This window comes from Engystomops pustulosus, chromosome 9, assembly GCF_040894005.1.
Source record: "Engystomops pustulosus chromosome 9, aEngPut4.maternal, whole genome shotgun sequence".
Lineage (NCBI taxonomy): Eukaryota > Metazoa > Chordata > Amphibia > Anura > Leptodactylidae > Engystomops > Engystomops pustulosus.
The window spans coordinates 36,919,710-36,934,762 of record NC_092419.1 but is presented as its reverse complement, the minus strand read 5'-3'; positions in this window follow the sequence as shown (position 1 = coordinate 36,934,762).

Sequence of the window (15,053 nt, the reverse complement as noted above, 5' to 3'; positions counted from 1 at the left end):
ACTTACCTTCATCCTGGATGGCACCATGAACTCCAGTGCGTTTCGATGCTCTTAAGCGCAGCAGCGACACCTGGTGGACGTCGTAGGAACTGCCTTAGTGAATCCCGGCCGGACCCGAAGCCACCGCAGAGAACGTGCCGCTGGATCGCGAATGGACCGGGTACGTAAATCTGCCCCATTGTCTGTCTGTCTGTGCTTTCCGGAGACTGATCTCCGATGCTGACAGTCGTGCTCCCCCCCCCCCCTGACTCAAAAGTGCATTAGTAAATGTGGCCCTTTGTGTGCCAAATTGCAACCACATTTATCAAGCTGTTTAATACACTTTGGGGCAGATTTATCTTAGCTGGCTGGGTTTTTTTTAGTTGTATTTTAGTGACTTTTTGGGCAAGATAATCGTGCAATTGTTTACCATTTTTCCAAGCAGTACGCTGGAATTCACTGCTTAGCAGTAAATCTTGTTATTGCCTAATATGTCTTTGAGTTTCTCTTGCTTCCAGATGTTTGTGTCTGATTTAACAATGTTAAATATTGTATTTTTAAATGTAATAATTGAGCAGAAACACTTCAGTCCCGACCATGTATAGGAAAGCCAATGGGGCAGATGTGTTATCGTATCTGCGACATAAAAGTGTCACATTAACTCACATTATTTTTGGCGCATAATTGTTGCGGATCATTTATAATGAGTTGGCGCCAGAGAGAACAGTTGTTTCCGACTATCCCGATTCGTCCTTCTTTTCTTTCGCACAAGTCGGCGTGGCCTATATTTTCCACATCATCCGCCACAGTTTGTCGCCATTTTTAGGCGCAAATTTTTACTCAAAACAGGAAAAAAAATGGTCTGAAATCAAAATTTTAAAAAAGGCGCAGTCCATGTAAAATTTTGGTGCACATCTCATTTGTGTCTGCATTTTTATGGCTCATGACTGATTAGTTCCGTCTGCGCATTAATTACTTACAGTCTTGGGATACTTCAATACATTGGTCTATGCTTTCCATAGTCAGAACTCAGATGTCGACTGTCGTGGTTGCGACAGAATTAATAAATCCCCCCCCCCCCCCCAATGAGTATGAGTTGCTCAAAAATTTGCACCTAAAAAGTCTCTGATAAAAGCTGCATTTCAAAAATAGACTACAAAAGACATATGAGGCGCAAAAAAGACTCACTAGAGGCACAAAAAAGATAAATGACCACCCTATAAATTGGAATAAACAATACACCAATAAAGTGGAGTATGATACTTGCCTTATGATAAATCTGCCCAATGCTAAGGCTTGCTCAGACTCAGGCTTTCACACTGGTTATTGCAGTACCAATACAGCACACTAGATGGCAGAGAAGTATCTAAAATATCAATTCTGGTAACTGAGGAGGCCATGGGTACAGGAGAGGGTACACGATCTGTACGGGGTCACTACAGAAATTGATGATTAATGTCTAATTTTTTTATGTATACAACAACAGTATAGGGAGCACAATATAAGGAGGACGGGGCCACAATACTGGGGGTCCCCTACTTAAGAACATCCGACTTACAGACAACCCCTAGTTACACACGGACCTCTGGATGTTAGTAATTTACTGTACTTTAGCCCTTCGAATACAACAACAATTATCAGAGGTGTCTGTAATGAAGCTCTATTGTTAATCCTGGTTTTGATGACAATCCAACATTTTTAAAATTCAATTATCACAGAGACCAAAAAAATTTGTCTGGACACTTCCAAATTAAATACAAATTCAACTTAAGAACAAACCTACAGAACTTATCCTGTACGTAACCCGGGGACTGCCTGTATAAGGAGAAGGGGTCACCACAATATAAGGAGGAGGGGTGACCATAATATAAAGAATATAGAGATGAGGCTACAATATACGGAGGGATGAACTATATAAAGATGAGGGGGCCACAGTATAAATAGGGGGCTACAATATAAGGAGGAGAGGAGGCACAATATAAAAAAGAGGGGATATAATACATGAAGGAGCAGGGGACCTCAATATAATGAGGAGGGACCACAATATAAAGAGGAGGGGAGTACAATGAAAAAATAGAGGGGCTACAATAAAAGGGAACGGAGGTCACAATATAAGGAGGGGTGACCACAATATAAAGAGGAGGAGCTACAATATAATATGAAAAGGACACTATACATGAAGGAGCAAGGGGATATGTTATGTTGAGGACAATATAAGAAATGGAGGCACAATATATGAAGGAGCAGGGGAGGCTCAATATAAGGAGGGGTGCCTCAATATAAGGAGGAGGGGTGCCTCAAAATAAGGCACAATATAAAGAGTTGGGGCTACAATATAAGGAGGAAGAGGCCATAATATAAATTGTTGAGCAGTGGGGCCTCAATATAAGAAGTGGGGCCACAATATATGGAAGATCTGTAAGGAAAAGGGGGCCACACTATACGGGGCAGCAGGGGGGGGGCTTAATATAAGAGGGGGACCTTGATAAAAGGAGGAGGAGGGGAAGGCACAAAATAAGGAGGAGGGAGACACAAAATATGGATGAGCAGGGGGGCCTTAATATAAGGAGGAAGTGGGGGACCTTGATATAAGGAGGAGGAAGAGGGCACAAAATAAGGAGGAGGGGGCACAATATATGGAAAAAGCAGGGGGGCCTTAATATAAGGAGGAGGTGGGGAGCCTTGATATAAGGAAGAGGAATAGGTGCTCAATATATGGAGAAGCAGGGGGCCTCAATATAAGAAGGAAAAGGGGTGGTCACAATGTCAGGTGTTGGGGGTACAAAAAGGTGGGGATGTTTTAGATAAAAGGATTTAAGGTGACATTATACTATGTGGGGACCACCAAGAGGTGCATTAGGGTTGTTGCTATACTGTGTGGATAATGTTAGGAGGTGGGGTAGGGGGCAATGTAAAGGTTTAAGTTATTTTCTGTGGTGCACATCTTTTGTTCTGTCCTGCTGAATACCGGATTGTTTGGCGGTTTGTGTGTCTACCACCAGTATGTTGCCAAACAGTCTGCAAACAAATCCGCTCTGGTCCTTCACCATTTCTCACCCAGGAAACTGATGCCAATACCAGACATGTGTGAACGACCCTTTAATCTGTGTGAGTGATGTGTTAAAATTTTAGAGCAGATTTACAGACTAAATCCTAAAAGGAGGCCCTAGTAGTTTTGGTCCATAAAGCAACTGAACATCAGCAAATCTCCTTGCATTGCAACTTCTGCTTTCCCCTACCTTCGTGCCCTGACAATCTGCAGTGTAGGTAACATTCACACCAAATGATCTGCACCGAATTGTGGTGTAGACCTTGCACTATAAATCCCACTGAAGGATGAAATTGCTTTTCCGAGTTGCTCGTGTTTTTCCTACAGATATTACAAGCACTGAGCTTCTCATGAACATTCAGCACATTGCACTGCAGTCCTATCATATAATTGTGTAGACCCCCATCTATGTCCTAAAAAAATCCTCCAAGGGGCTCAGTTTAAATGGTAAAACCTCATTGTTTTAAACACTGTAGAATATATTACAAGCTTTTCTATTTCCCAAGGATCTGTCATTATGGGACAATATTCAATTTTATCTTTATGCACTTTATCTTCTCCGCCCAATGAGGGCGGCACAGCGCCTCCTGGTGCATCGCATTCTTCTTTCTATGTTTCATAACTCTTTTATGAAACATTTATGGATAAAAGGGGGGCACCAGCGGGCATGGCCCTGCCCTTTTTGCACCTAAAAAACTATTTTGCATAACAATAAAAAATGAATTTTCTATGCAATGACAAATCACTGGGGAAAAGGAAATGTAAGTATGGAAAGCTTAGACCATTCCCTACTCCATGCTACTGATACTTGTGGGTTGGTTCAGGAGATTGTAGGCTCCCTTTAAGGGAGTCCCTATGCCTGGCCCCCACACCATTCCATTGCTATGCCTCCAGTACCAGTTGGGTCTGTACTGGCCATAAGCCACAACTACAATCCCTGCTCTAGAAAATAGAGCCTCCAACCAGTCCAAAGGGCACAGAGCCATTGGGGGGAGGATGTATTAACACACTTGCGCCACAATTTTTCTGGTTTTGTGCCAAAAAAACAGTGTGAAAAGCCTTACACCACAATTATCAAGGCTTTTGAGACCTGCTTTCAGCCATTTTCCGATTTGTCCGACTGAGGGGGTGTGACCTTCGGAAAAGGGGTGTGGTCTATTTGAATGTTCCGTGCGTCAAAAATTGTGTTGCGGCATTTAGAGTAGGTCTTTAGAGTAGCATTTAAAGTAGGTCTAAACTTGGAAACCGACAGTCTTACACTGCACCAGATTTATTAACACTAAACTGACGGAACTTGGGACACATTGATAATTCCCCCACCCACCCCCCATTGTTTCTGACTCTGATGGGTATAACTGATAATCAATCAGCGAGACAGCCAACATTTTTATGGTAGGAAAGCTTATAAAACACTGCACTAGAAAACTGTAAACTGGGCCTATGTGTAAAGTAATCAACATAAAAGAACATGGTTACTAGTTCTAGAAGAAATGTGTATTAATAGTTGGTATATATAATATAATAATAATAGGATATACTTTTATAAAGCTGGTCATACACTAAATTTGGGTTTAGTCTTACTATCCACAAACGTTCAGGTTTTTAAAAAAAAAAAACCTACTTTCTTCTGAAAACAGCACCACACCTGTTTAGAGGTTATTTGTGGTATTGCAGCTCATTCACATTCACTATAATGAAGCTGCGTTGTAATGCCACAGAGAACCTCTAGATTGGCTTGGTCTAGTTTTTTTCCCCTTTTAAGGGGTATGACTAGATACACAATCACTAGGCTATGAATGTATCTATGTCCAAGTATTCAATGCTTTATATTCTCCAAACCAGTTCTTACCCCCTGGAGGTTTTATAAGAGTTCATCAGTTTTAGTATCACTTTTCATTATGTTTTCAAAACTCTGAGATGGGGACAAATTGGATTTGCTACAATGATCACTGGGCCCCATGAATAATTGAGGAGCTGATGACCCTCGCAGGCAGAGGTGACTGCGGATACAATAACTTTCACTCAAATTGATTTGTGAACCACAGGAGCCGATCGATAGACGGTGAATAAGAGCTGACATCTGTATTTGGGAGATATGACCTGATGACATAGGAGACGTGGAGGTCTAAGAAGATAAAGTTATCCCTTAGTCCATGTCTTCCAATAGTGTCTGATAGATGCCAGTGACTTATGTCATGGGCATCATGTCTACTGGAGCCACATGTATCATAGTTTGGTCTCTCTGAGGTGCATTTTTGAGACATTTGGCGGCTCTTTTTTGCGCCTTATGTATGATCCTGTCTTTTTACTTGTGATACATGTTCAGTTTTTCCTATCCTGGCAGGCGCAAATTTTGGCTTCTTTTTGAGGGGGTTATATACAGGAGTGGACACTGCTGTTAATTTGGGATTTAACATGTATTTTTAATGCATTTTGAAAACTATTACAACAGCCTGAGGAGAGGTGATTTTCCTAATTACATTATTGTTAACATTTGAATTTACAAAACGCATAGTAAACGCAATGTTAACAGTAACTAAATAAGGCAAATGTTAACAGTAATGAAATAAGGTAAATCACCTCTCCTCAGCTGTTGTAATAGGTTTCAAAATGCATTAAAAATGCAATTAAGCCGCTACATGTGACCTCCCCCTTCAAAAAAACCAATACATTTAAAAAAAAATGTAAATGTAAAAATTTCAGAGTTTTGACAAAAGAGGTTACGCAGTTAAGCAGTTAAAGCATGTGAAATAATTCCAATTTACATGTTAAAATAGGGTTCTTGAAAAAAAATTCCTTTGCACCTGCCCTTGCACCAAAAAAGGTGCAAAAATGGAGCAAAAGCGGCAAAAGTCGCTGAAATTAGACAATTTGCCTAGCTGAAATAATGATACATGTCCCCCCATGGATTAGCAAGTCTAGCAGTGTAAACAGGGTGCTAATGGGCCTGCATCATATCAGTAAAAAATACTTACTTGTTGTCCAGGATCGGCATTTTTTCATTTGGGGCCCAGACAAGGCCGGTTCTAGCCTTTTTGTTGCCTGAAGCAAAAATGTAAATGCTACCCATCCCCTTCCTTCACCTACCGCTCTATACCTAGATCCCCTGCTATATTTGTCTCTCTAAATTTACAGATACAAAAGGCATCTTCAGTAGTTCCCTTCAGGTGACAAGTAGCCGGACTTCACTATGACAACGATGGCTATCACTGTTGAATGAATCAATAGATGTTTCCAGCTCAATGCAGCACATCTCCACACTGCGCCAGCAAAAATACTACAGTCACTTACAATATAAAGTCATTGGGATAACAGCACCGAGCTCCTAAGGTCCCATTCATACAACCTTGTATATGGCAGCCATATCCTAGCTGTATGAAAAGGTTGCTTGGGACAATACTTTTTTGATGGGTATCCGCTACAGCCTGATAGAGGTGCACGCTGGCGATGCAACGTGACTGCTGCACCTCTGTATGCCACCAGGAGGCATCTTGCTGGACTGGAGGTAAGGACCAAGGTAAGTACATAAATTGTTTGTTATTTTAACATCACATGGGGCCAATCCCAGACAACAGCTTTATCTGAAAGAAACCGAAAGTCAAGTGTGTTGTATTGCGGTAATCCAATGTATAACGTTTCGGCTAAAATAAGCCTTTGTCAAATACGTCTACCGCTGTAAGAAGGAAGTAAGAAAGAAGTCCAGCATTTATGTGTCTCTAGCGCTGCGTGGTATTGCACGTCTGTGCTTGTGGATGGCGCTCTCTAATTTTTTAGAAGAATAAAAGCAAAGCAGCCAAAGTTATTATTTATGTTAAAATTACATAAAGGTGAGGAATGGACAAGTTAAATATTTATTTAAGAGAAAGGAAATGGTATACATTGGTCCTCATTGTTCTCAATGTATTACATTGGATTCTCCTACTTTAACCCTTTGAAGACCAAGTTTTTTAGTTTATTTGGTTTTCCGTTTTTTTTATATGGCCTTTCACAAGCCATATCTTTTTTTTTATTCTTCTGTTTACAAAACTCTAAAAATAGTTTTGATCTGTGAGACAAATTGTACTTTCTAGTGGCATTTAACATTTTGTGCCATGTACTGGTAAGCTGGAAAAAAATTCAAAATGTGGTGGAATTGGAAAAACGTTGCGCCACATTCTGATGGGGTTTATTTTTCTGGTTTTTAATGTAAGGCGGAAATGTCACCTCTCCTTTATAACACTTTACATCGCCATATTATGACATGCATAACTTTTTTTATACTTACCGTATATTCCGGCGTATAAGACGACTTTTGAAGACTGAAAAATCTTCTGTCTGGTCTGGGGTCGTCTTATATGCCGGTAATGTTTCTCACCTTTTCTGCGATCCACCGAAGCTCCGCTGCTGGTCAGTCAGAGGCCCGCACCTGACCCCTGCGCTGCGCTGATAACTCGGCACAGCACAGCAGGCAGATGTTTTGAGTTGTGACAGCCGCGGGCCTGCCTGTTACAGTGCACGGACTGTTCTGCATCTGGTCCTTGCGCTGGATCAGGGAGGGCCCGGAGATGTCATAATTCAAAATTAGAACGGGCCCCCGATCCGCCCCCGTCCCACCCACCTCACACTACTTACCCGCCGTCGACACCCATCACTTTCGCTGACCCAGGCTATTTGACGCGTCTGCCTGCGCCGGATCTGCTGAGGTCTATGACCCGGCACCTGACCTGCAGACGCGTCATCAGCCGTCGCCTGCGCCGGATCCCCTGATGAGAGGCAGCACGAAGAGGAGCGGGATAAGGTAAGAATTATGTTTTTTATTTAGCTTAAATATATAGGTGGGGGACATTATTTATGGCTACTGGGGGTGCAGGACAGTAATTATAGCTACTGGGGGGGGGCATTAATTAGGGCTACTGGGGGGCAGGACAGTAATTATAGCTACTGGGGGGGCAGGACAGTAATTATAGCTACTGGGGGCAGGACATTAATTATAGCTACTGGGGGGGCAGGACAGTAATTATAGCTACTGGGGGGGGCATTAATTAGGGCTACTGGGGGGCAGGACAGTAATTATAGCTACTGGGGGGGCAGGACAGTAATTATAGCTACTGGGGGCAGGACATTAATTATAGCTACTGGGGGGGCAGGACAGTAATTATAGCTACTGGGGGGCAGGATATTAATTATAGCTACTGGGGGGCAGGACATTAATTATAGCTACTGGGGGGGCAGGACATTAACTATGGCTACTGGGGGGCAGGACATTAATTATAGCTACTGGGGGGGCAGGACATTAATTATGGCTTCTGGGAGTGGGGCATAATTTAGGACAGTAATTATAGCAGGACAGTAATTATAGCTACTGGGGGAGGCATTAATTAGGGCTACTGGGGGGCAGGACAGTAATTATAGCTACTGGGGGGGCAGGACAGTAATTATAGCTACTGGGGGCAGGACATTAATTATAGCTACTGGGGGGGCAGGACAGTAATTATAGCTACTGGGGGGCAGGATATTAATTATAGCTACGGGGGGGCAGGATATTAATTATAGCTACTGGGGGGGCAGGACATTAATTATGGCTACTGGGGGGCAGGACATTAATTATGGCTACTGGGGGGGCAGGACATTAATTATAGCTACTGGGGGGGCAGGACATTAATTATGGCTTCTGGGAGTGGGGCATAATTTTAATTTTTACCAGTGTTTTGTATGCGTTGGAAAAGGGGTAGTCTTATACGGCGAATATATCTTAAACTCTATATTTTAACAGGAAAGCAGGGAGGTCGTCTTGTACACCAGGTCGTCTTATACGCCGGAATATACGGTGAGTGTAAGGAGTTGTAGCTAAATTAATTTTTTGTGGGTCTAGAGGATGTTTGCTTTTATACCATTTTGACTGTATGACCGTTTCATCCCTTTTAATCCAAAATGTTACTGGAGGCAAAATAGCAATTAGGTTGCAATTCAGGGGCTATTTTCCTTTAAAGGGGTTTTCCCATGAAAGAAAATTCTCAAATTGCAATCCCTTAGTGATGTTAACACAATAAAGATCATTTTTAACCCTTTACTTTACAATGTGACTCAGTGTTATTGCTGTTTTAGCTCCCATCACTCCCTAGGCTGCTCAGTGCAAAATCCTAGGGTATGGGCAGGAGCTCTCTATGCAGACACTATGGGGCAGATTTACTTACCCGGTCCATTCGGGATCCAGCGCTGCGTTCTCTGCGGTGGATTCGGGTCTTCCTGCGATTCACTAAGGCAGTTCCTCCGACGTCCACCAGGTGTCGCTGCTGCGCTGAACGCACTGGAGTTCACCAAGCCGGGCCGAGTGAAGGTAAGCGCGTGTCCAGCTACACTTTATTTTTTGGATTGCGGCGGTTTCTCTGAATCCGTCGGGTTTTCATTCGGCCACGGCCCCCGATTTTCATCGCGTACACGCCGGCGTCGATGCGCCACAATCCGATCGCATTCACCAAAAAACCGGGGCAATTCAGGGAAAATCGGCGCAAATCGGAAATATTCGGGTAACACGTCGGGAAAACGCGAATCGGGCCCTTAGTAAATGACCTCCATTATGATCCATCTAGCTCTGAGAGCTGACAATGTGGTTTATCTACATTTTCATTTAGCTTCTGAACATTGTACTAGTATCTGACACATAGAAAGAGATGAGACAGATCAGATGTGAGAACATCCATTAGATGCCTATTGCACACATGGAATGCAGGGGGCGGAGCTACAGTGCAGGGAACAGAGATTGAGCAACTCCACAGCACGGCCGTCACACAGAAATCCAATATGGTGTCCCCGACCGTAAGCCAGAAGTTACAGGGTCGTGCCTAGGGGCAACTGAAATTGTGTATAGCAGGACTGATAGAGACGGGTTGGAATTATATCTGTGAGATGCTGCATTTTTGGATTTGTTATTTTGTTATCCTGAGTACATATAAGAAACTTGTCTTCTTGGGAATACACTTTCTCTTTGCCTCACGTTTTTTGTAAATGTGTGTGTAAGTTTGTGGGGCAGGATATTAAGTAATTTAGCAATATACATCTATTAACCCCTTAACATTCCTGTCCATAAAAAGGCTGCAGATGGACGTTCATGTGATCTTTATATGTCCATTAACAATCACCGTGCCAGGACCTTATGATAGTATTTATGAATATCGTGTCAAGGTCCTGGCAGGGCGATTGTCCATAGACTTATATAGGTCACATGACCCTCCATGCTCTATCTTAAGCTTTATGCTTGCCTCCCTGTGGAGAGGGGAGGGGGGAGGAGCGCTCACCACCTTCATCTATACGTCCAAGCGTATGCTATGCCTGATGCATTGAGCACAATCCTCTCTACTGTTCATCCAGGACGTAAGCCCATTTTTTCACAGAGCGGCCATGGTCACAGTCAAGGCCAGGCCCTGTAATAAACTACAGTCTAGCCTTAGGCTAATTATGGTGGCTGAAAAAAGAGCTGTGTGTAACTATGGTGTTAGGTCTGAAAGTTCTCAATCTTGATTCAATTACAATTCAGTTACAATTTTTAACTTTTGAATCAGATTTGAAAGAAAATATTAACTAAGAGTGCTGAAAGGGAATAGATCATCCAGGAAGCTTGTCATCCATGACTGAGCGAAAAACACACAAGTATTGTATTTCACAACAAAGACAAAATGTGGGACTAAGGCCTAGGTTTTACAATGACGTCTCTTCATGGGAACAGGATCAGCTTGTCTGGCGACTTAAAGGGTCACATTATTACTTATGAGAAGAGAGTTTGCTAAGAGGTTAACTTTATCTCATGTGAAAATCTACAGACACATTGCGAGTTGTTTGCTTTACTTATCTTTTATTATATGAAGGTAAAGGCCCCAAACACATTAGATCATCAATGGTCAAATTTCTTTCAATATGATGGGGGGATTTATTAATTCTGGCGCAAGCACGACTGTCGGCATCAGAGATCAGTCTCCGGAAAGCACAGTCCGATGTATTAAAGTGACGCACGGCTGTAAGTAATTAATGGGTAGACGGAACTAATCAGTTGTGCACCATAAAAATGCCGATGTGCGCCAAAATCTTACATGGACTGTGCCTTAATTTTGCTCTCTGAGCATTTCTTTCCTGGTCTATTGTGCACCAAAAATTGTGCCTAAAAATGGCAACAAAATACACGAGTTAGGCCACACCCACAAGCACCAAAAAAAAGACGGAGGAGTCGGGATAGTCGGAAACATCTGTTCTTTCTGGCGCAAATTCATTATAAATGATCCGCAACAATTCTGCGCCCAAAAAAAACCCAAAGATCCTGACATTTTTTAGGCGCAGATACGATAATACATGTCCCCTGACGTCTGAAAGGTAAGGATGGGGCCAGTGCTAGATTGTTTGTCTTTAGTAACCCTCCTTTATGTTTCAGAAATTGCAGCATGGTTTTCAATTTAGATATATTTAGTCACAGAGAAGAACTATACAAACACTCAGATAAACCACAACACTTACTCATAGATCCAGGCACTGTGACTGTGATAATCTTATTATTATTTGTTCATGCCCTCCATACTTCTAAAATAAACTTATTCTAAAATTATTCTAATGGACTTGAAGGGTCCTAAGGGTGTTACCAGATTCCCTCTGTGCTGCAAATTACTGGCTATTACCCTGTGCAAGGAATACTTACGCTCCCCTACTGTGCGCTAAAATTTCCACTGCTACAGTCAAATTACATCAGACAGAGGGAGGGAGAAAGGCTGAGGGAGCAGAGAGGGAGACACTCTATCAGCCAGTGAAGCTGCAGCACCACAGAGGGGCTCTGTTAACGCCCCCAATGTTCATTGGCATAATTTTAAATGTTGATTTTAGACGGTAGGAGGCCATGAATAACAAATATAAGAAGATTACCACAATCACGGTGCCTGGATCTATCCCTGGTTTTTCATGATGGATTTTTATTTTTTTAGGTAGAATTCCTTCAAAGGAGTCTGGAAACCCCATAGCGGCTGGGAAAGAGGTGGAGAAAATATACATGACATAACTACCTGCCATTGCCGTCGCTTTGTACTTTGTGCCTGGCACGAAGTTCTGAGGGCCAATAAATGGCCTTTTCGGACCACAAATCGTCATTTCCTTGCTGTAGGTAACTCATTGGTTGAAGCGGACCTGTGACCCCCCCCTAATAGCAACAAATTGTAGCTCATGTTTGTCTTTGTGGTGTAAATAAGTAAGTACTCTGTTTTTATAAAGTTCATTTCAAGATATGCTGGGCGTTCCAACCAATGGCTGACCTCACTGCAGAGAAAGATCACATTTAGAGATGAGCGAGTATACTCGCAATGTCTGCATTGTCTTCTTCACACATATTGTTCTTCATATACTATTGTGAAGAACACCGTTCGGCACGCGTGTCTTCTGATAAGTTAGAAGATGTTCGGAACATCTGCAATGTGTTCTTCACCGTGTTCTTTCAATGTGTTCTTTCAGTGAAAAATGCTCGAGTCTCCCATTGACTTCAATTGGGTTCATTATTCAATACGAGCACTCGAGCATCGGGAAAAGTTTGACCCGAGTAACGAGCACTCGAGCATTTTAGTGCTTGCTCATCTCTAATCACATTTCATTGTCAGCAGTGTAAACATTAAAGGAGTATTCTGGGAATATGAACGTCTGTTACAAAAATGCTAAAAATAGATGAATACCTGCACTATCCATCATGTGACAAATTAGGGGTTGTTCAGGAGCTCACTGTCGGATCAGTGCAGGGAAGTGCTGTATTTCATGATTTTATGCGTTTTCTAATTAAGCCAGAGTTTTCTCAAGGATGCCACAGGATACTACAACTCCCATGGTCCCTCAGTTCTCAGTAACAGCTCCACACTCTTATGCTTTGCTCCCAGTGATAATCTAACAGACTATCCTGCTCTGTTCCCATAGCAATGATGTGTGTAACTGCCCTTACAGCACATTATGTCAGTGAGATGCCTCACTACAACACCGGCCATATTCAATAAACTACAAGCAACCGACTACAGTCAAACATAGCGATGATCACATGACCTGCCCAGGCAGGTGAAGGACATGTGATGTGGACATGTGACCAGCAACCATCTTCTGTCTTGAGTTTCCTCCACAGGGACAAAACCAATGGACTGATTAAAGGTCCAGTGGCATTTTAATTCATTAGAGTGTATGTTGACAAAATTTTTAAGGGAAGCTAAATTTAAATAACTAATTGCACATTACCTTATCTTTCAATTACAGATTTGAATATAAATTCCTGGAATAAGCCTTTAACTCTTCATTCACAGGCAGATTACACTTAAGCTGCAATACCACAAGTAGTCACTAGGGGTAGCATAGGCTAGGGCAGTGATGGCGAACCTTTTGGGGACTGAGTGCCGAAACTACAAGCAAAAGCCACATATTTTTCACAAAGTGCCAAATGCCAATTTAAAGCAACTAAAGTAAATCACAGGTTTCAAACGTATTGGTGTCCTGAAGATATTAATACAGTAGAAAGACAGAATTTGGATTATTATTGTAGTTTCCCTCTAAGGTCCCTTAACAGGATCAATCACAGGTGCGGAGAGGGGTCTACAATCATAATACAACTCTGTCAGCACCTCCTTGCTGCTCCTGCACGTCTAGTCACTTTAAAATAGCGCTGAACGTGGCATGTACTGGGCTGCCTGTGCCTGAAGGAGAAGGTATTGAGTCCTAAATGGTGACCTTGGTGATGACCTGGGTGCCCACAGAAAGGGATCTGAGTGCCACCTCCGGCACCCGTGCCATAGGTTCGCCACCACTGGGCTAGGGGGTTAGTGCATTGACAACACATGAAATTACCTAGTTTTGCTTAATAGATTTGGCCAGACTCCATCTGCTTGCCAGGAGACCTACTGGAGGGTATTAGTTTGTAATGCCCTGTCTTGTGGGTCATTTCAAAAGTCAGCAGCTTCTTACTTTATTTCACATATAGGGTTAATTTGCATTGTTTACTGTTCAATACTTCATGATATGATATACATTCTGTTTATTGGTAAATAGCAGTGGTGGCGAACCTATGGCACGGGTGCCAGAGGTGGCACTCAAAGTCCTTTCTATGGACACCCAGGCCTTCACCCCAGCACAAAATTTTCTAGACATGACTCAAGGTTTCTTCCTTCGGTCCAAAACTATTCTTGCCAACACCTTCTTGGCTGCCAGGATTACACAAGAAGTGGGAAGGCATGAATAGAGATGGATTATTGTTGGAACTCCTGCTCTGGGTCCCCTGATTCTACCTCTTCAGGGGGCCCTGGAAGGAAGCTACAATCCAAATATCCTTTCTATTGTATTGGTGTCCTCAGAACGCTAATAGGATTAAGACTTATGATACAGTTGGGATCAATAGGTTACTGCTTAAATTGTCATCTTGGCACTTTGCGACATAAAAGTAGGTTTTGGTTGTAGTTTGAGCACTCTGTGTCTAAAAGGTTCGCCATCACTGGTATATAGTGTATATAGTATATACTGTATGTAGCCCCTGCACACTCCCCCCCCCCCCCCGCAGTAGATAGTTAGCCCAGCACACACTGCCCCATACAGTAGATAGGTAGCCCCGCACACACTGCCCCCTCCAGTAGATGGGTACCCCAGCACACACTGCCCCCTCCAGTAGATAGGTAGCCCAGCACACACTGCACTCTCAGTAGATAGGTAGCCCAGCACACACTGCACTCTCAGTAGAAAGGTAGCCCAGCACACACTGCCCTCTCAGTAGATTGGTAGCCCAGCACACACTGCACTCTCAGTAGATAGGTAGCCTAGCACACACTGCCCTCTCAGTAGATAGGTAGCCCAGCACACACTGCCCTCTCAGTAGATGGTAGCCCAGCACACACTGCCCTCTCAGTAGATAGGTAGCCCAGCACACACTGCACTCTCAGTAGATAGGTAGCCCAGCACACACTGCCCTCTCAGTAGATAGGTAGCCCAGCACACACTGCACTCTCAGTAGATAGGTAGCCCAGCACACACTGCCCTCTCAGTAGATAGGTAGCCCAGCACA